Source organism: Rhinolophus ferrumequinum, chromosome 9 (genome assembly GCF_004115265.2).
Source record: "Rhinolophus ferrumequinum isolate MPI-CBG mRhiFer1 chromosome 9, mRhiFer1_v1.p, whole genome shotgun sequence".
Lineage (NCBI taxonomy): Eukaryota > Metazoa > Chordata > Mammalia > Chiroptera > Rhinolophidae > Rhinolophus > Rhinolophus ferrumequinum.
In genome coordinates this window covers 90,800,240-90,820,735 of record NC_046292.1, presented here as the reverse complement: position 1 = coordinate 90,820,735, position 20,496 = coordinate 90,800,240, and the positions used below count along the sequence as shown (strand labels likewise).

At 39.9% G+C, this 20,496-nt stretch overlaps 2 pseudogenes; one reads left to right on the top strand and one right to left on the bottom strand.

Moving 5' to 3' along the window:
• Positions 1-170: 170 nt before the first annotated feature.
• LOC117027135 (HIV Tat-specific factor 1-like) lies at positions 171-13,957 on the bottom strand (annotated as a pseudogene).
• Positions 13,958-15,273: 1,316 nt separating this feature from the next.
• On the top strand, positions 15,274-19,888 carry LOC117027134 (protein FAM162A-like; annotated as a pseudogene).
• The last annotated feature ends 608 nt before the right edge of the window (positions 19,889-20,496 follow it).

The following is a 20,496-nucleotide window of genomic DNA, read 5'->3' as shown; positions in this document are numbered from 1 at the left end:
ATTCTGTTCTGACTAATGCTATTCACTCAGGCTTTCTTTTCTAATATCTTTCCATCTCCCTCTGTGGAGTCTTCATTGATTGCTTTCAGCTAGTTCTCTTCACCTGAGTTAGTTTTGTGTTTTGTTTTAATTCATAACTTGAGAGTTTGTGATTCTTCATAGGAAAGTTTAATCTGTTCATAGCTAGTGTTTTACTGCTATATTTGGACTTATTTCTTCCAATTTTTTTAACTTACATTATGACTATGAAGTTTTAATTGAACAGCCATTTACACTATATTTAAATTAAATATTACAATGAAAATTTCCAGACAGTAGTCTGAAGGCGTCCTATCACTATGCATGTGTTCATGTAACACTACTAATAATTACCCCCCAGCACAGGCATGTGTAGACAGAGGTATCTCCCTCACACAAGTTTAAGAGATTAAATCTCCTCATCATCACTGCTGAGGACACAGCCACTGCCAGTGGGCAGGGGCCCTTCCTCCCTGTTCGCAGCACCCCCACAGTCCCCTTCACGTCTGTGGCACACACTTCTCACTGGATCTTCCTCATCAAACACCGTCTTGTTGGAATCCTTATCTTCAAACAGATTTTCACCTGCATCATCATCTTCCTTCCTCAGCATTGGCACACCCTTCTCCATGTGCATTTTCTTGCTCTTTTCCATCTGATGCATCATTAGGTTCTTTTCCATATGCATCTTCTTTCTTATCTGAATCTTCACACACTCAGAGCCTTCCTCATCACCTCTCAGAGCTATCATCTTCAAATTCTAATTTTTCAGTGTCATTGTCTCCTAACTCTTCTTCAACACCATTTTCTTCTAATTATTTTTTTGAGCCATCTTCAAACTTTCTCAGAGCAATCTCGGATTCTCTTTCCAAGACATCTTCCTCAGACCCTTTTTGGGGCCATCCTCCTCTTCAGATTGTTTTTCAGGGCCACCTTCAGAACTTTTGCAAAGCCATTATCATCATAAACTTTTGTTTTTTAAAAAGAGTTTTATTTAAAATATAGCTAACATACAATATTATATTAGTTTCAGTTGTACATCATAGTTATTCAATAGTACCAACCTGGCACTATACAGAGTTATTACCACATTGATTATATTCCCTATGTTAAGTGATCACCATGGTAAGTCCAGCAACCATCTGACATCGTACCACGCTATCACAATATTATTGACTATATTCCCCACGCTGTACATTACATCCCCACGAGTTATTGTTTTATATATGGAATGTTGAACCTCTTATTCTTTTTTATCTATTATACCCATTTTTAATTTTTCAATTAGAGTTGACATTCAATGTTAGTTTCAGGTGTACAGCATAGTGCTTAGACATTTCTATAATTTAGGAAGTGATCCCTGTGACTGGTACCCACCTGGCACTATACATAGTTATTACCATATTATTGATTATATTCCCTATGCTTTACATCCCCATGACTACAAATTTGTACTTCTTAATCCTTTCTTCCTTTCACCCACCCCTCAACTCCCCTTCCATCTGACAACCATCAAAATATTCCCTGTATCTATGAGTTTCTTTCTGTTTCATTTGTTTATTTTGTTCTTTAGATTTCACTTATGAGTGAAATCATATGACATTTGTCTTTCACTGTCTGACTTACAACACTCAGCACAATACCCTCTAGGTCCATCCATGTTGTTGCAGATAGCAACAAAAACAAGATTTTGTTCTTTTTTACGGCTGAGTAATATTCCGTTGTATATATGTACCACATCTTATTTATCCATTCATCCATTTGGGGATACCCAGGTTGCCTTCGTATCTTGGCTTCTGTAAATAATGCTGCAATGAACATATGAATGAGCACGTCCCCTTGAAGTAACATTTTCGATTTATTTAGATAAATACTGAGAAGTGAGATTACTAGGACCTTCTTTATCTTTTTGTTATAGTCTTTCTTTTAAAGTCTATTTTCTCTGGTATAAGTATTGCCACTCCAATTTTGTTTGTGTTTTTGTTTCTCTTTTCATGAAATATCTTTTTTCACCCCTTTACTTTCAGTCTGTGTGTGTCTTTTGAAATGAAGTGAGTCTCTTGTAGGCAGCATATGTAAGGGTCTTGTTTTCTTATCCATTCAGCACCCACATCTTTTGATTGGGGCATTTAATCCATTTATGTTGGTAGGTATGTAGTTATTGCTATTTTATTCATATTTTTTATTTATTTTTTTTTTATCTTAAAGAAGTCCCTCTAAGATTCCTTTTAACACTGGTTTGATGGTGATGAACTCTTTCAGCTTTGTCTTGTCTGGGAAGCTCTTTATCTGCCCTTCAATTCTAAATGATACCCTTGCTGGGTAGAACAATCTTGGTTATAGGTCCTTGGTTTTCATCACTGGGAATATTCCTGCCAGTCCCTTCTGGCCTGCCAAGTTTCTGTTGAGAAATCAGCTGCAAGTCTTATGGGAGTTCCCTTGTAGGTAACTAACTGATTTTCTCTTCCTGCTTTTACGAACTCTTGTCTTTAACTATTGGCATTTTAATTACGATATGTCTTGGTATGGTCTTGTTTGGGGTCATCTTGCTTGGGATTCTCTGAGCTTCCTGGGCTTATATATCTAGTCCCTTCTCCAGGTTAGGGAAGTTTTCTGTCATTAGTTCTTCAAATAGGTTTTCAATTCCTTGTTCTCTCTCTTTTCCTTCTGGTACCCTTATAATATGAATGTTGGTATGCTTGATGTTGTCCCAGAGGCCCCTTAAACTGTCCTCAAATTTTTGTATTCTTTTTAGTTTTTGCTGTTCTGATTGGGTATTTTCTGCTACCTTATCTATTTTTTTTTTTATGTATTGGGGTGACAATTGTTAGTAAAATTACATAGATTTCAGGTGTACAATTCTGTATCACATCATCTATAAATCCCATTGTGTGTTCACCACCCAGAGATAGTTCTCCTTCCATCACCATATATTTCATCCCCCTTACTCTCATCTCCCACCCCCCACCCCCCTTACCCTCTGGTAACCACTAAACTATTGTCTGTGTCTATGAGTTTTTGTTTCTCATTTGTTTGACTTGTCCTTTGTTGTTTTTGGTTTATATACCACGTATCAGTGAAATAATATGGTTCTCTGCTTTTTCTGTCTGATTTATTTCGCTTAGCATTATACTCTCAAGATCCATCCATGTTGTCACAAATGTTCCTATATCATCTTTTCTTACCGCCGAATAGTATTCCATTGTGTATATGTACCTCAACTTCTTTATCCATTCATCTATCGAAGGACATTTTTGTTTCCATGTCTTGGCCACCGTAAACAAAGCTGCAATGAACATTGGAGCACACGTGTCTTTATGTGTAGATGTTTTCAGATTTTTTGGGTAGATACCCAGGAGAGGGATTGCTGGGTCATATGGTCATATTCTATTTGTAATTTTTTTGAGGAACCTCCACACTGCCTTCCATAATGGCTGCACCAGTCTGCATTCCCACCAACAGTGTATGAGGGTTCCTTTTTCTCCACAGCCTCTCCAACACTTGTTACTATTTGTCTTGTTGATGACAGCCATTCTTACTGGGGTGAGGTGATATCTCATTGTGGTTTTTATTTGCATTTCGCTGATGATTAGTGATGTTGAGCATTTTTTCACGTCTATTTGCCATTTGTATGTCCTCTTTGGAGAAATGTCTCTTCAGGTCCTCTGCCCATTTTTCAATTGGGTTGTTTGTTTTTTTGTTGTTGAGTTTCATGAGTTCCTTGTATATTTTGGATATTAGCCCCTTATTGGATTAGGCACTGTTTACAAAAATCTTCTCCCATTCAGTTGGTTGCCTCTTTATTTTGTTGATGGTTTCTTTCACTGTGCAGAAGCTTTTAAGTTTCATATATTCCCATTCGTTTATTTTAGCTTTTACTTCCATTGCCTTTGGAGTCAAATTCATAAAATGCTCTTTGAACCCAAGGTCCATAAGTTTAGTACCTATGTTTTCTTCTATGCAGTTTATTGTGTCAGGTCTTATGGTTAAGTCTTTGATCCATTTTGAATTAATTTTGGTACATGGTGACAGATAGCAGTCCAGTTTCATTCTTTTGCACGTGGCTATCCAATTCTCCCAGCACCATTTATTGAAGAGGCTGTCTTTCCTCCATTGTATGTTTTTAGCTTCTTTGTCAAAAATTATCTGTCCATATTTATATGGTTTTATTTCTGGGTTCTCAATTCTATTCCATTGGTCTATGTGTCTGTTTTTCTGCCAATACCATGCTGTTTTGATTATTGTAGCCCTGTAGTACAAGCTAAAGTCAGGGAGTGTGATACCTCCAGTATTGTTCTTTTTTCTTAAGATTGCTTTGGCTTTTCGGGGTCTTTTGAGGTTCCAAACAAATCTGATGATTTTTTGTTCTATTTCTTTAAAAAATGCCACTGGGATTTTGATGAGGATTGCATTAAATGTGTATATTGCTTTGGGTAATATGGCCATTTTAACTATGTTGATTCTTCCAATCCATGAGCACGGAATGTCTTTCCATTTCTTTGTGTCTTCTTCAATTTCTTTCAAAAATGTCTTATAGTTTTCTGCATATAGGTCCTTCACATCCTTGGTTAAGTTTATTCCTAGGTATTTTATTCTTTTTGCTGCAATTGGAAAAGGAATTGTTTTTTTGGATTTCTTTTTCTGAGATTTCATTGTTAGTATATAGGTATGCAATGGACTTTTGTACATTGATTTTGTAGCTGGCAACTTGACTGTATTCGTTTATTGTTTCTAATAGCTTTTTGGTGGCGCCTTTAGGGTTTTCTATATATAGCATCATGTGATCTGCAAAAAGTGACAATTTAATTTCTTCATTCCCAATTTGGATGCCTTTTATTTCTTTCTCTTGCCTGATTGCTCTGGTGAGGACTTCCACCACTATGTTGAAAAGCAGAGGTGATAGGGGACAGCCCTGTCGTGTTCCTGAACGTAGAGCAAAGGGCTTCAGTTTTTCACCATTAATTATGAGATTAGCTGAGGGTTTGTCATATGTGGCCTTTATTATGTTAAGGTACTTTCCTTCTATACCTATTTTATTAAGTGTTTTAATCACAAATGGATGCTGTAGCTTGTCAAATGGTTTTCTGCATCAATTGATATAATCATATGATTTTTGTCCTTTATTTTGTTTATGTGATGTATCACATTGATGGATTTGAGGATGTTGAACCATCCTTGTGCCACGAGGATGAACCCCACTTGGACGTGATGAATAATCTTTTTAATGCATTGTTGTATTCGATTTGCTAGAATTTTGTTTAGGATTTTTGCATCTGTATTCATCAGAGATTTTGGTCTGTAGTTTTCTGTTTTTGTGTTGTCCTTACCAGGTTTTGGTATCAGGCTAATGTTGGCCTCATAAAATGAGTTAGGGAGTACTGTCTCTTCTTCAATTTTTTGGAAGAGTTTGAGCAGGATTGGTATTAGATCCTCTTTGAAGGTTTGGTAGAATTCACTAGTGAAGCCATCTGATCCCGGACTTTTGCTTTTGGGAAGGTTTAGGATCACTGATTCAATTTCGTTACTGGTGATCGGTCTGTTTAGATTTTCCAGTTCTTCATGGTTCAGCCTTGGAAGGCTACATGTTTCTAAGAACTTGTCCATTTCTTCTAGGTTATTGAATTTGGTGGCATGTAGTCCTTCATAATATTCTTGGATGATCCTTTGTATTTCTGTGGTGTCCGTGATAACTTCCCCTTTTTCATTTCTGATTTTGTTAATTAGTGTATTCTCTCTTTTTATCTTAGTGAGTCTAGACAACGGTTTGTCAATTTTGTTAATCTTTTCAAAGAACCAGCTCTTTGTCACATTAATTTTTTCTATTGTCTTTTTGTTCTCTATTTCATTTAGTTCTGCTCTGACTTTTGTTATTTCCTTTCTTTTGCTGACCTTGGGTTTCACTTGTTCTTCTTTTTCTAATTCTTTAAGGTGTAACATGAGGTTATTTATTTGGGATTTTTCTTGTTCCTTGAGATAGGCCTGTAATGATATAAATTTCCCTCTTAAAACTGCTTTCGCTGCATCTCCAAAATTTGGGTAGGATGTATTTTCATTGTCATTTGTTTCTATGTATCTTTTGATCTCTCCTCTAATTTCTTCTTTGACCCAGTCGTTCTTTAAAAGTATGTTGTTTAATCTCCATGTATTTGTGTTTTTTCCTGCTTGCTTTTTGCAGTTGACATCCAATTTCAAAGCCTTGATCAGAGAATATGCTTGGTATGATTTCAGTCTTCTTAAATTTGCTGAGGCTGATTTTATGTCCCAATATATGGTCTATCCTTGAGAATGTTCCATGTACACTAGAAAAGAATGTATAGTCTGATGTTTTAGAATGAAGTGCTCTATATATGTCAATTATGTCCATTTCATCTACTGTGTCATTTAGGGCTGCTATTTCGTTATTTGTTTTCTGTTTGGATGATGTATCCATAGCTGTCCATGATGTATGTAAGTCCCCTAGTGTAATTGTGTTTTGGTCAATTTCTCCCTTTAGTTCTGTTAGTAGTTGCTTGGTGTATTTCAGTGCTCCCTGATTGGTGGTATAAATATTGATGACTGTTATGTCTTCTTGTTGTATAGTCCCCTTTACCATTATGAAATGTCCATGTTTGTCTCTTGTTATCTTTTTCACCCTGAAGTCTGTTTCATCTGATATCATTATGGCTACACCTGATTTTCTCTTGGTACCATTTGCTTAGAGTGTCAATTTCCACCCTTTCACTTTGAGTCTATGTTTGTCCTTGTAGCTGAGATGTGTCTCTTGGAGACAGCATATGGTTGGGTTTAGTTTCTTGATCCAATCTGCTACTCTGTGCCTTTTTGGTGGTGAGTTCAGTCCATTTACATTTAGGGTGATTATTGATATGTGAGGATTTCCTGTCATTCTATCTTTAATTTTCTGGTAAGGCTGTGTCTCCATTGTTTCTTTGCCTTTTTGTTGTTGTCTATTATTTCTGTGTGGTGGTATTCTATGATGTTTCCCTCTGTTTCTTCTTTTATTACAGTATATATTTCAGTTCTGGATTTTTTTTGAGTGGTTACCCTTAAGTTTATGTAAAAGAAAGTTTGATATTTAGAGTATTCCATTTTCTTCAGCATGCTTACTTTCTCCATTCCCGTATTCCGGTTCAGGCCTTTACTCTCCCCCTTTTTATGTTTTGATTGCCACAAATTGTCCCTGTTGATGGTGGTCGAATAACCTCCTTTAGTATTTCTTGTAGTGCAGGTCGTATATTAGAAAATTCCCTCAGCTTCTGTATGTCTGGAAAGGTCTTTATTCCTCCTTCATATCTAAAGGATATCTTAGCTGGATATATTATTCTTGGCTCATAATTTCTCTCTTTCAATAGTTTGAATATTTGGTTCCACTCCCTCCTGGCTTGTAGAGTTTCTGCTGAAAAATCTGATGATAACCTAATGGGCCTTCCTTTGTAGGTTACCATCTTCTTTTTCCTGGCTGCCTTGAGGATTCTTTCTTTGTTGTTGATTTTAGACAGCTTCAATACAATGTGCCTTGGAGAAGGCCTGTTGGGATTGAGGTAATTAGGTGTTCTATTTGCTTCTTGGATTCGAGGATCCAGTTCTGTCCACAAGTTTGGGAAGTTCTCATCCACAATTTGTTTGAATATATTCTCTGTTCCCTTCTCTGTTTCTTCTCCTTCTGGTATGCCCATTATTCTTATATTGCTCTTTCTGATGGAGTCAGAAAGTTCTTGTAGAATTCTTTCATTTCTTTTAAGTCTCAAGTCTCTTTCTTCTTCCATCCGTGTAACTTCCAGGTTTCTATCTTCGATGTCACTGATTCTTTCCTCCATCTGGTCAACTGTACTACCTAAACTGGTAATTTCGTTCTTAATTTCTTCTACTAAGTTCTTAATCTCTAGAAATTCTATTTGGTTCTTTTTTAAAATTTCAATCTTTTTCGTAAAATGCTCATGTTGTTCTTTGATTGTGTTTCTGAGTTCATTAAACTGCCTTTTTGTGTTTTCTTGCATCTTGTTGAGTTTTTTCAGAACTGCAATCTTGAATTCTCTGTCATTTAAGTCACATATTTCCATATCTTTAAGTTCCTTTTCTGGAGAGTTTTCACTTTCTTTCTGAGCTGTCTTGTTGCCTTGGTTATTCATGGCAGTTACTGATTTATTATTTCTCTTCCTAGACATCTACAGGAGTGGCTTCTGCAACAGATTGATAGGTCTTTCTTTTGTTTTCTAGTACTTGTTGGTAGAATGTTTTATTTTCTCTCCGACTGCAGCTTTTTTTTCTCTCTCACACGGTAGTGCTATGTTTTCTCTGCACGATTCCAGCTTCTCACACAATGGGGGGATTCCCTGGGAGACGGGCTTCTCTTCTGTTAATAGTTCACCTGGGTCACAGGGTGCAGTGTCCATGTGGATATGCGGAGAGCTTTTGAAGTTCCAAAGCTCTTCCTGCACCAGATTCAGAGGCCGTATGTTTCAGCAGTTCTGTTTACTCCTGCAGGGATCCGCCCAGATAGGTGCGGCCAGGGGCGGGGTGAGTTGTGAGAGGTGGCCCAGAGCAATGGCAGCGACCACCACCACAGCTGGTCCTGCTTCCATAGCTCCCTCCCCTTTGCCGGAACTAGTTGGGCTGTGATCTGTGTCTGCGGTCTACAGTTCTCAGAACAGCAAATATTCTGTTCTTTTGATCTGACTCTGCTACTGTTCTGCTTCTAGCACCAGGCAGGTGGGGGCGGGGAGAGCTCTGGGAGGGTAGGGGGGACGGCTAGTCTCAGTGCCTGAGGCTTCCATTCTGTGCTCGGCAGTGAGGGCTTAAATCACCGTTTTCAGCCTTCTTTCCTCAGTCTTTTCTCCGATGTCTCTGCCGTGAGCTTTGGGTTCAGCCGTGTTATATGCTGCCCCCTCAGCCCTGTGGGCCATAAGTGGAGACCTAGCAGTCCGAGTTCTTCCCTCTCCCGCAGCTGCAGTAGTCCCAGGATGCAGCGAGCTTGGAGCACTGAGCTAGGTCTGCGTCCTGCGCCCACGCAGCTCTGTCTCCGCACTTCTCCATTCCTCCTCCCCCGCTTGCGCAATTTGCCCACCTTTAGGTGAATTCAGTAGTGGGCCTCTTCATCTTGCCTGTCTGCTGTGTAGGGAGTCCCTTGTGGAGTTATTGTTGTTCGATTAGTTGTAAATTCCAGGGGAGCTTTACAGAGGCTCACCTCACGCCGCCATTTTGATGACGTCTCCTGCTACCTTATCTTCTAAATTGCTGATTCAGTTCCCTACTTTATCTAATGCACTGTTGATTTCCTCTAATATTCGTCACTTCTGTTATTATATTCTTTATTTCTGACTGGTTCTTTTTTATGTTTTCTATCTCCACTTTTATGTTTCCTATCTCTGTGGAAGTTCTCCCTGAGATCACTGACCATCCTTATATCCAGTGTTTGGAACTCTGCATCTGATAGATTGCTTTTCTCCATTTTATTTACTTCTTTTTCTGGACCTTTGTTCTGTTCTTTTATTTGGGACATGTTTCTTTGTCTTCCCATTTTGGCTGTCTCTCCGTGTTTGTTTCCAAGTATTAGGTAGGGCTGCTATGTCTCCTGGTCTTAGTAGAGTGGCCTTATGTAGTAGGTATGCTGTGGGGTTCAGTGGCGCTGCCTTCCTGGTCACTTGAGATGCACAATCCAGGTATGTGCCATGTGTGGGTTGTGTGTGCCCTCCTGTTGTACGTGAGTTTGGTTGCTATTTGCACATCAATGGGAAGGATTGACCCTTGGGCTTATTGGTTGTGAGGACTAGCCGTAAGGAGTTGGAGGAGTTGTGATGCAGAGGGTGACCCTACAGAACAGGATCTGCCTCATCAGGACTCTGGTGCCTGCCTAATCCACCCCTGTGTGTGTCATCCATGGAGGCGGCTAGGTGATGCTCAAACTTGTTTCAAAGCTGGCCACTGGGGCTCCAGCCCCAGGACCACCTTGACCCTCTGTAGGTCAAGTTCAGCTGCAGGCCATGCCCCACCCAGGGCCACCCATCAGGATCCACAAATCAATCTGCAGATGACCACTGCCCATGCTGTGCTAAGAAGTGCCTCGAGAGGCCAAGCTGCAAACCAAGGCTGGCTGCCCTAGTGCTGGGCTTAGGGATGCTCAGCCAGAGGTACAGGACACACTCAAGCCTGGTGCTGCTTGTCTGGGTTCCACAAACCTTTGAGAGACCCTAGGAAAGTCTGCAGCATGAGCCAAGGCAGACAGTTTGTATGAAAAAGTCACTGGAAGCAGCTTGGGTGTGCCCCAAAGTTGGGTGGGGCAGGGTCTCAAATCACCAGGGCATGGCGAATGAACTGCATTAGACAACTTGATGGAAATGCAGATATGGCAGTCACTGGTGTCTGCACACCGGGAAGGGGGAGGGCTCAACAATGAAATAATGGCTTCTGCCAGCTCCAACATCCAGGAGAAAGCTGCCCCTCTGTCCGGAAGCTTGACAACTCAGTTCCTCACTGTGTATCCCTGCTGCCTCTCCAGCTGCTGCCCCAGTCCTGGAGCTCAGAGCCAATGATTCTTTTGGTGAGGAAGTCCATGAGTGGTCCCTTTAAAAGGAGCACCTGAGACTACAACTGCCCTTGGTCTCACTCAGTCACAATGTCTGCTGGTTTTCACAACCAGAAATTATGGGGTCTTCTCTTCCGAGCGCTGTAACCCTGGGCTGGGGAGGAGCTGGAACCCCTTGTTCCTTCAGGGGAAGACCTCCGCTACTGAACTATCCCTCCAGATTTTTATTGGTCACACGTGGGTGTGGGACCAGCCTGTTATGCATCTCTGTCTTTCCTACAAGTCTCGAGGTGGCTTCTTTTACATGTCCTTAGTTGTAGGGCTTTCGTTCAGCAAGATTTTTAGGTGATTCTCAATGATGGTTGTTTTGTAGTTTCTTTGTAATTTTGAGGTGAGAGAAGATAAGCACAGCATTTACCTACTGCCCCATCTTGACTGGAACTCCCATCATAATCTTTTTTGAGGTTCTTCTTTTTAGGTTCTCTTTTAAGACCAGTTTTTTTCAGACTTCTGGGGCCATGTCCTTTAGCATCTTTTTCAGAAGCATTTCTTCAAAATCTCCCCCACCTTCTGTTTTTTCATATATCTTTTCTTCTTTCTTTCTTTTTAAGGATTTAATCCAGTCTTTATTCCACACTCGTGATTGTTCTCTTGTAATTAGAATACAAGTCATAAGAACAATCTATCAAATAATTTGCCAAAAATCTTAAATAATGCAGCATAGCATTACTTTTAATACATCTCTATTCTAGATTAAGTTTTAAAACTCAAACAGCAATATTCACGATCAACAAGTGTTTTAAATTTTTTAAAAGACACTATATCAAGCTATTTCATAATGTAAGTATTTTCCATTTATAAAAGTGCTTTGGAAGTTTGAGGCTTGAATATATTTCTCTACTCATCTGCCCCACCCTCTCCCAATTTCACGTTAGTATAGGGTTGCTGCAAGAATGCTAGTGAAGACATTAATTTTTTTCTTTAATATAGTACTTTAAAATCTGAGAAATTCAAGAAAAAAGATTGCATGTCATGTATTTTTTTCAAGGAAAACTAAGTGAATAAATTTAGGCACTCTAATAGTGTCCCTTTGAGGTAGAATGCTAAAAAGACGTTTGATCAAATCACAGCCTAATGTAAACCTCTGCACCGGAAACTAACTTCTCATAAATTCTATCTAAAGTTAACTGTGGAGTACATTAAGTGTAACATATTAACAAGAGCTTTCCAAGATAATATACAGTGGACAAGAACGTTAATACTACAGCTGCTGCTTTCATGTACATTGAGAGCACATAATTCTCTTAAAACAGACATCCAAGATCCATTCTCAAAGTCTTTAGCATTTTATTATGAAAAGCATAGCCATGCTAACTTCAGTACACAAACCATAATCTCACACCTACAAAATAAAAATAGAATTAGTAGTAGTTTATTGTCTTATACAAATTTAACGAACATGGCAACCATGTCAAAGGAATTAAAACATTTTCAGGACATGTGTACAGACCATACATCTCAAAAACAATTAATAAAAATTCAGGAGGAATTTGTGCATTACATATCAAACTCAACAATTGGGTGAAAAGAGTGCAATAAATGGGATTGAAAGGCACTTCCCTACACAAAAGAAGAACTAAAACTGCAGCCTAAGGGAGCTTGAAGAGTGTGTAATTACTGCAACAATCTCAACTTGGGAGGCAAAAAAAAAGATTTAATCAAACATAGGATTCAGTGTGATCCACTTTCACAAAAAATTTTCACACAATCTCATCTGTTTTCATGTTGTTTTTCTTGGCTATCTGGTTCTATACTTTGGCTTCTTCGATGACCATGTTTGTCATACTGTTCCTTACTAACACTGTGACCTCATTTGTGGGAACGTTCTTTGCTTCTGCTTCAGGTATAGTTTCTTTAAATGCCATACTAGTTGCATCTTCTCAAACATTCATCCTGGATATGCAAGTGTGCTCTGGAAATGCCTTACTTGAGAAAACCCTGCTCTTTAAAGCAAACACAAAATTTGAACCCATAACACCTCTGTTGGCCTCGGGACATTGAAAAAAGCCTCCTATTCTCCCAGCCTTTCCTCCCTTTCTCATGGGGTCTCCTCAGCCTGGTCATCTATAATCCCACCCCATGCTTAGACAGAGATTTGATGGCCACCAAATCACTGCCATTGAGGATTTAAATATAATGATCAACTTCCTCTACATTTCTCAAAGACACAGACGTTACACCATCTGGGTGTCTGTCAAAGAGAAGTGGCTTCCTCATTTGCCTAAACGTTGAAAATTCGCCTTAAAGGTTTTCTCTGACCTTATTCAGCACTAATGGGCCATCCTCAAAATCTGTAGGATAAAACATCTTGATGATGACAACTCGTTCATGGTGCACTCTGGATGATCCACTAGTCTAGCTGCTTGTTTTGCAGAGAAAGCGACCTCCTGTGATGCTTGCACTGCTTTTCTGAAGCCTCAGATTCTCCTTCAGGGGAAACTTGGCTACCTCAACATTTTAACTTCTAGCTTCTAATTTCATCGTCATCCAAAAGTATTAATGTGAAACCCAGATTCCCTCTTCAAATAACTTCAAAGCCCATCCCCTTTAAGATTTCCTTGGTTATCCTTTAAAGCTTCATTTTAAATTCTGTCTGAAGATCTCTCATAATCATGCCAAATTAGATAGAGTGTGTATAAATGCCTCCACTATGTCTGGAGGCAAACCGGTGACATACAATTTGTATTTCTGTCTTCAACATGAAGCCTTTCTTTTTTTTTTCCCCTCTTCTTGAGACCTGTGGGTTTGGGCTTTTTTTTTTTTTTTTAATCTTTGTAGAAGTTTTTCAGCATTGCTAGTACCATCTTGTATGTTTGCAGTAGAGTCAGACATGCCATCATTGAGAAGCCATAATTAGCCTGATATTTAGCGATGAAATCCTCAGTGATCTTGGGAGCCAAGCCTTCTTGTCCAGAGTGTCAGCCAGCTGCTGCCCAAAGACTGGTTTCTCTGCTGGGCTTCTCCTGGGTGTCGTCTTCCTCAGTGCCTACATACAGTTCTTGCATTCATGACTGCTCATCAAACTCTTCGTTCTATCTGCGTAGTTGCCATGTTTCCTACCTCACCCAGGAGCAGGGCCCAGGCAAGCAAGAAGGTGCTGGCTCACTCTGTCCAGCCTCAGTGTTATCAATATGGGTCCCAGGCCTGCCATCTCTTTTGTATTGTCACTTTGCCTGCTTTCTTTTGTGGCAGTATTTCCTGGATGTGCCCTGGGTTGCTGTTTCTCAATCAGATTCCAACTCTGGAATCCCTCAAAATTTATGATCCCATTAGAATTCTATTCCACTGTCTTCCAGGCACCTCAAATTCAACAGGGATCAATTGAGTGCACCCTTCTCTTTCCCACACCTCCATCAACATCCCTAATGTCAGTAAGTGGCAGGAACATTCATCCAATGCTCAGGCCCAAAACCTGGGACTCACCGTGACTCACATCTAACCAAGCTTCACATCTTGCTCAATCTAATACCTCCTACCTATGGTTAACTCACCTAGTATTTCCATCTACAATTCTACCAGGCTAGTCCAAAATACCACCTTTTCTTGCCTGGATTATTGCTGCAATGTCCTAAATAATTTTCCCTCATGCTCTTTCACCCCTCACAACCCATTTTCTGCAAAATGCTTGGAGTAATCTTTAAGCACGCACACATGTGTGCACCCGCCCCCCCCACACACACACACAATCTCATTGCAGTCTTGAGGCTTATTGATTCTTTAAAGCCTTGTTGTGCTCTAAGGACACGTCCAGAATCCTTGAGGAGGTCTGAGGTGCAGCATGTGACCCTGCCTCCTATCCAGGCTCTGGCTTCTGTGTGTCCCCATCCCAGCCGTATCTGACTTCTTCCCAGTCCTGCCAAGGACCCACATCTGTCCTGGTGCAGCGCCTCCTCTAGGCTGCTCCCTCCAGCAGGAACACTCACCCCATTTCATCACCCTTTACATGTCACCTCCCTGACACTAGATGAAGGCAGCCCTCCACAGCTTCTCAGATGGAGTTAGATGATTTGTCCTGTGCCCTGTATTTCTCCTGGCTTTAAAAACATCTCTGTGGCATTTTATTTATACAAGAAACACATGAAGATATTCTTGTACACATTTCAAGCACTATGACTATCTGTCTCCCTCATTAGACTGTTGGCTCTGTAAAAGGAGGGAAAGACCAATCTTGTCCAAGTTGTGTCAGTGTGGGGTAGTGCCCATTTCAGGAAGGGTTCCCTTAATATTTTTTGGAGAAGTGAGGTCTGCACCCTTCTTGCACGCAGCCCAGGCCTGGGCCTGGATCTCGGGCAGTAGTTGGGCTCTCAGCAAGACTTCAGCATCCCTGTGAGCACCAGGAAAAAGGAAGACGTGGACATCTGAAAGACTAGACCTTATTGCCGCTCCCTGGTTTGTCCTCTGCTCCTGTGCTTGAAGAAACCAGACCCTGGCTCTTGATGGGGGATGGTTATTTGGGGAGGACAGCCAGGGACAGGAAATGCAGGAGAAATTCCCTGGACAGACATTTTCCTCTTTTTCTGATAACCAGGGATGGCTTTAGGCAACATGAATTCACTGTGTTCTCCCTTGTGCTCAGCAGCCTGCAGCCCCAGTGAGTGTGACAGGTGGAGAGGGAGCAGCACCAGCATTTAGAGCCTCATGCTGTATCCTTGTGGGGTAGCTGGACCTTAGAACCCATGGAGGAAGGAAACATAGGTAGGCTACACTGCACAGTCTCTAAAGGCACCAACTCTAAATGTCAGACAGGTGGATTCTCTAGCCAGCCAGGGGATGGCTCCACTTCCTGAGTGGAGTTGAGAGGACTGGCAGATTCAAGGAAAGACTCGTTGCTGCCCTCCCAGGTTTCTGAAGTCCGATTTCCCTGAGAAAACTGAATATGTCAAAGATGTTAATTGTGCCTTCTAAGCAAAATTGTTAGCACTTCAAATGCTGGGACCATATTATATTGCATTAGCTCCCATAGCACCTAGCACCCTATTACATTGACTGCTGATTTTAAAAATCTCATTGCTGAAAAACTTAAAATGAAATATATTCAGCATCAGCAGGGCAGTGGGGATTGCTATGAAAGGAAAAAACAGAAAAGAAAAGAAATGACAGCAGCCACATCTGTTTTAAGGCAGTGGCACCAATTTTCTTAAAAGCACAGGTCCTTTTTGGATTCAGAAAATTCTCTCTGGTTATGCAGTTAGGTCCCAGAGGCTAGTTGGGGTGAAGGTTGGTAGGGAAAAAAGAGAGAGAAAAGAGACTATGTTGCTCAATGTAAGAAAGGTGTCAGGAATTTTGGAGTAGTTTTTGGCAGCTCGAGAGTGTGAGAAAGTGAAATAGGCACAGTTCTCAAGAGGGGGAACATGAGCCCCAGAAAACAGTGGCAAGATGGGGGTGTAGGACAGAGATGGCACATGCCAGTTCACTGGTGGGGATGAGGTAGGAACCGTGGGATAGCCCAGACAATCCCAGGCAGTCCTCTGTCTGTCAGATGTGTGCTCAGTTATTTTGTTTTGCCCTTATAGGAAAGTATTACTGCAGACAAGACTAGAGGGCCAAAGATCACTTGTATTGGACCAGCACAAGAGCTCTTTGCCTGTGACACTATTAACTGACTCAGACTGCTGAGAGCTTTCTAGCAACAGATAACAAGAGCTATAAAAACAGCTAGACCTCTCACCAGGCAACACCACTTATCGGGATGTATTCAAAGGAAATACATAGACAGGAAAAGTACTTTTCTCAATTAAATCAGAGGTGCCCCCTACTTAATAAGGGCCTAACATTTTGAGGGTCAAGGACTCTTTTGTAAAGTGTCTGGTTAAGGTTGAAAACCCCACTGAAACTTTCATTCCCTGCTCTGTGGCAGATGATATTTCTGAAAAGCCCTCCCGCAGCAAAATTTCTAGAGGCAAGATACCGTATTTTGCCATGTTTAATGCTCATTTTTTTGCCCAAATTTGTGAGGGAAAAATACAGATGCACATTATACACAGGTAGTACTAATTCCATATCTATGTAAATATTTTAAATTCTTTTATTTATGCTTATGAGTTAAAAGTAACTCTAGAAATCAATAACAGTATCCAAAATATGCAAAATAATACCCTGAAATATGATAATCAGTTTTGTTGAACTTATAATGAACTTTCAACGACAAAGTTCTTGGCCTTCTACATGGGCAAAATATGGTAAATGGCAACAAACAGTTATAAATGCATTGCTGAGATTATAAGAAACTAAGGAAAATGTCCAAGTATATCCCCAAACTTTCTCTCCCCATCCCACCCACCAATCTTGCCCCACAACAACAAAAATCTAACTAGTTGCTGACAGCAGAATACTAAGCAAATGTGGAAACTTAGGCTGCCTCAGGGTCAAATGCTGATACCAATTCTCTAGCAGAAAGAAGAAAGAGAGCAGACGTTGGGTCTGTGGAATGTAGGCAACTGAATTGAGACCTTGTCTAAAGGGGCCATCTCTGTGAGTAGATGGATAGAAAACTACATCTGTCCTTAGAGACAGGAAGCTAACCTATCTATCTGCATCTCAACTCTGGGTAAAAACCATGTCTCTCTGGTATCATAGGATCTTAGAAGGGAATTTATTCTCTCCACATTTACAGAACAAATATCTGAACAAATAAGGAATGAAATGGCAAGGATAGAAGATAGACTAAGAGGCATAGAGAATTGAGTAAAACGACCTAATACATTTTTAATTGGATTTATAGAATGAGAAAATGAGGCAGTGAGTGCCATCTCACAAGAGGAAATCTAAAGAATTAAGTGCCCCCAAATGAACACAACCCTTAATATAGGGAAAAGCAAACATAAGTTTGCTCTGGAGAAAAACCTCATGTCATGGCTGTCAGGATTCCCCTTGATTATATCAGCCTAATATAAGCCCCCCAAATTACCAAACACATGAGAAAACATCATGACTGAGAATACGAGGTCTGACAATTAAGTTCGTAAACTCATCCTAGAAGAAGTACTATATACCTCATTGCTGAATATCACTAGGGTCACCTTTGAAGTACTCGTCTTGGAAAGCTATGTACCAATGCCAGCACCTAGTCCACCCTTTAAAGCAATTTTGGAACTCTTCTTCCAGAATGGCCATAAGAGCTCTTATATTACCCTTGATATCCTGAATGTCATCAAAATGCCTTCCTTTCAATATTTCTTTTATCTTTGGGTAAAGAAAGAAGGCATTGGGTGCTAGAGCAGATGAGTAGGGAGGGTGCTCCAATGCAGTTATATGTTTACTGGCTAAAACTCCCTCATAGACAGTGCCGTGTGAGCTGGTGCATTATCATGGTGCAAGAGCCATGAATTGCTGGTGAAAAGTTTAGGTCGTTTTCGTCTAACTTTTTCATGCATGGCTTCGTCTAGCCTTTTCAGCACTTCCAAATAGTAAACTTGGTTAACTGTCCAGTTGGTACAAATTCATAATGAATAATCCCTCTAATGTCAAAAAAAGGTTAGCAACATCATTGCAACAAGTTTGCAAACTTAATTGTCAGATCTTCATAAGCAGAAATACCAAGCAATATATTTTACCCTCATGAGCTTCAAATATTGTCATTATGAGATACATAACACAAAATAAATGATGTATAAAATGTTTAAAGAAATGAAAATTGAATCAAACACTGAGCAACATACAAGAGCCATTCAAAAGGAACCAGATGGATTTGAAAAATAACTCAGTGGATAGGTTAAACAGTATATTAGACACAGATAAAGAGAGGATTAGTGAACTGAAAGATAGATCTGAACAAATAAGGAATGAAATGGCAAGGATAGAAGATAGACTAAGAGGCATAGAGAATTGAGTAAAACAACCTAATACATTTTTAATTGGATTTCTAGAATGAGAAAATGAGGCAGTGAGTGCCATCTCACAAAAAATACAATAGCTGGGAATTTCTCAGAATTTATGAAAGATATTTGTACTCAGATTTAATAAAAACGACATAAGCAAGATAAACGAAAGAAAACCTACACCCCCACATAGCATAGTGAAACTGCTTGACACAAAAGAAAAATGGAAAGAATAGAGAGATCACCCATTAAGAAACAATAACTTAACTGACAACTGATTTCTCAATAGCAACAATGAAAATCAGAAAACAGTGGAATAGTACTATCAATGTGTTGCAAAAAGATAACCCTAAATCAAGAACTCTCTTTTAATTATTAAAGTAAAATAAAGACAGTTCATAAAATCAAAAAATACAGTTTGCTATGAACAGACATGATTAAAGGGATTTCTAGAAGTTGTATTTGTTTTAGAAGGGCAATGATTCCAGAAGGAAGAAAGATCTGAAATACATTAGGAAGTGGAGAGGAAGGAAAATGGTAAACATGGATGAATCTGAACAAAAAATGACCAAAGAATAAAACAATAACAATACAATCTGATTCATAGGGTTAGAAAGCAGTTAAACTAAAATGCTGGACAAAAATAGCATATGAAATAGAGAGTATAATCTAAATTAAAACAGCCGATTTTTATTTCTTTTCAAAGAAGACGATGAAGTTAATAATCGACATTAGCTTTTTAAATGAAATATGTCTATTCATGTTTCTAAGGTAAGTATTAAAATAATGGAAATTAAAGGTCAAATTAGTAGAATGAAATGAGAAAAATGCAACCATCCTAAACAAAATAAGACTGAATGGAAAACAATAAATAATAAAATCAGAATAAGTTGAAGGCACAAAATATGGTGGTGGAAAAAAATCCTAATATAGCTGTAATCACAGAAAATGTAAATGGACAAGGCATTCGGTGACATTGAGTGCCCCTGCGCCACTGCCTCCCCCGAGGTGGCCACGGAAGCCTCTGTGGCCTGCGCCTGGTGACAGGAAATCGGTTTAGGTTATGCAAAAGAGATGCTCCTCATCTCTAAGGCTTACCAGAAATTCTGATTTGAAGAGAATAAATGGATTTTGCACCAAACCACAGGAAAGTTCAAAAGCTCCATCTCAGACTACAGCCACAGAATGTCATTACACAAACCTACGGATTGGGAGAGGAAGATTCTGATATGGTCAGGTCGCTTCAAAAAGGAAGATGAAGTCCGGGAGACTCTCCTTTGAGAGCTCGATGATGCCAAGAACAAGATGTGCATGGAGATCAGCTGTGTGGTGATCGCCCTGATGGTGGCAGGGTACGTCCTGATGGCTATTGAGGGCAAGAAGGCTGCCAAAAGACGAGTCTTTAACAAGCCTGAACTTAGAAAAGAAAGCCTGTCTGAGAGAGGAAGCACCTATGAAGGCCAAAACAGAGTAGCAGTGGTATTCATGTTGGCTGGATTTTGAAAATCCAGGAATAATGTTGCAGCAACAAGCCTGTATTAAAAAGAATGCAGTATGAGGATCTATTTCATGAAAGTATGGTTTGTACAAACTTACAGCATTTCCCTATTTCTGCTCTAGAGGTACAAATAAATTTTCTTTGAGAAATGACTCGTCTATATTTTATGGCTTTGATCCAGGTTAAATTCAGCTTCTCAGAGTTTTTGGTAAAATGAAAGAATGCAAAATGAGAGAATTTCTTTCAATTTAAATATTAAGTCTTCTTTAGAGTCAGTTACCGTATCTTACTTTAATTCCCATTATCAAAGTAACTTCTCCCCAGAAGCCAAAATGGCTTCTAGTTCTGCATTTCTCTCTCTATTCTTTGCATTCATTTCTGGAGAGGTCAGGAAGACCATCTGAGTGCACTGCCAAGTGCATCTTGGAGAGCTAACCTCCCCAAGAGCCACCGTTCTTCTCAGAGCCCTGGAGAGCAGCCAGGCCACAATTTGCCATCTTTGGGTGTACGGGCAGACAGGCTTTTAGGGGAGCAGTCTTTGAAAATGTCCTGGCAAGGTGAGGACAGTGGTCTAGCCATGAGCT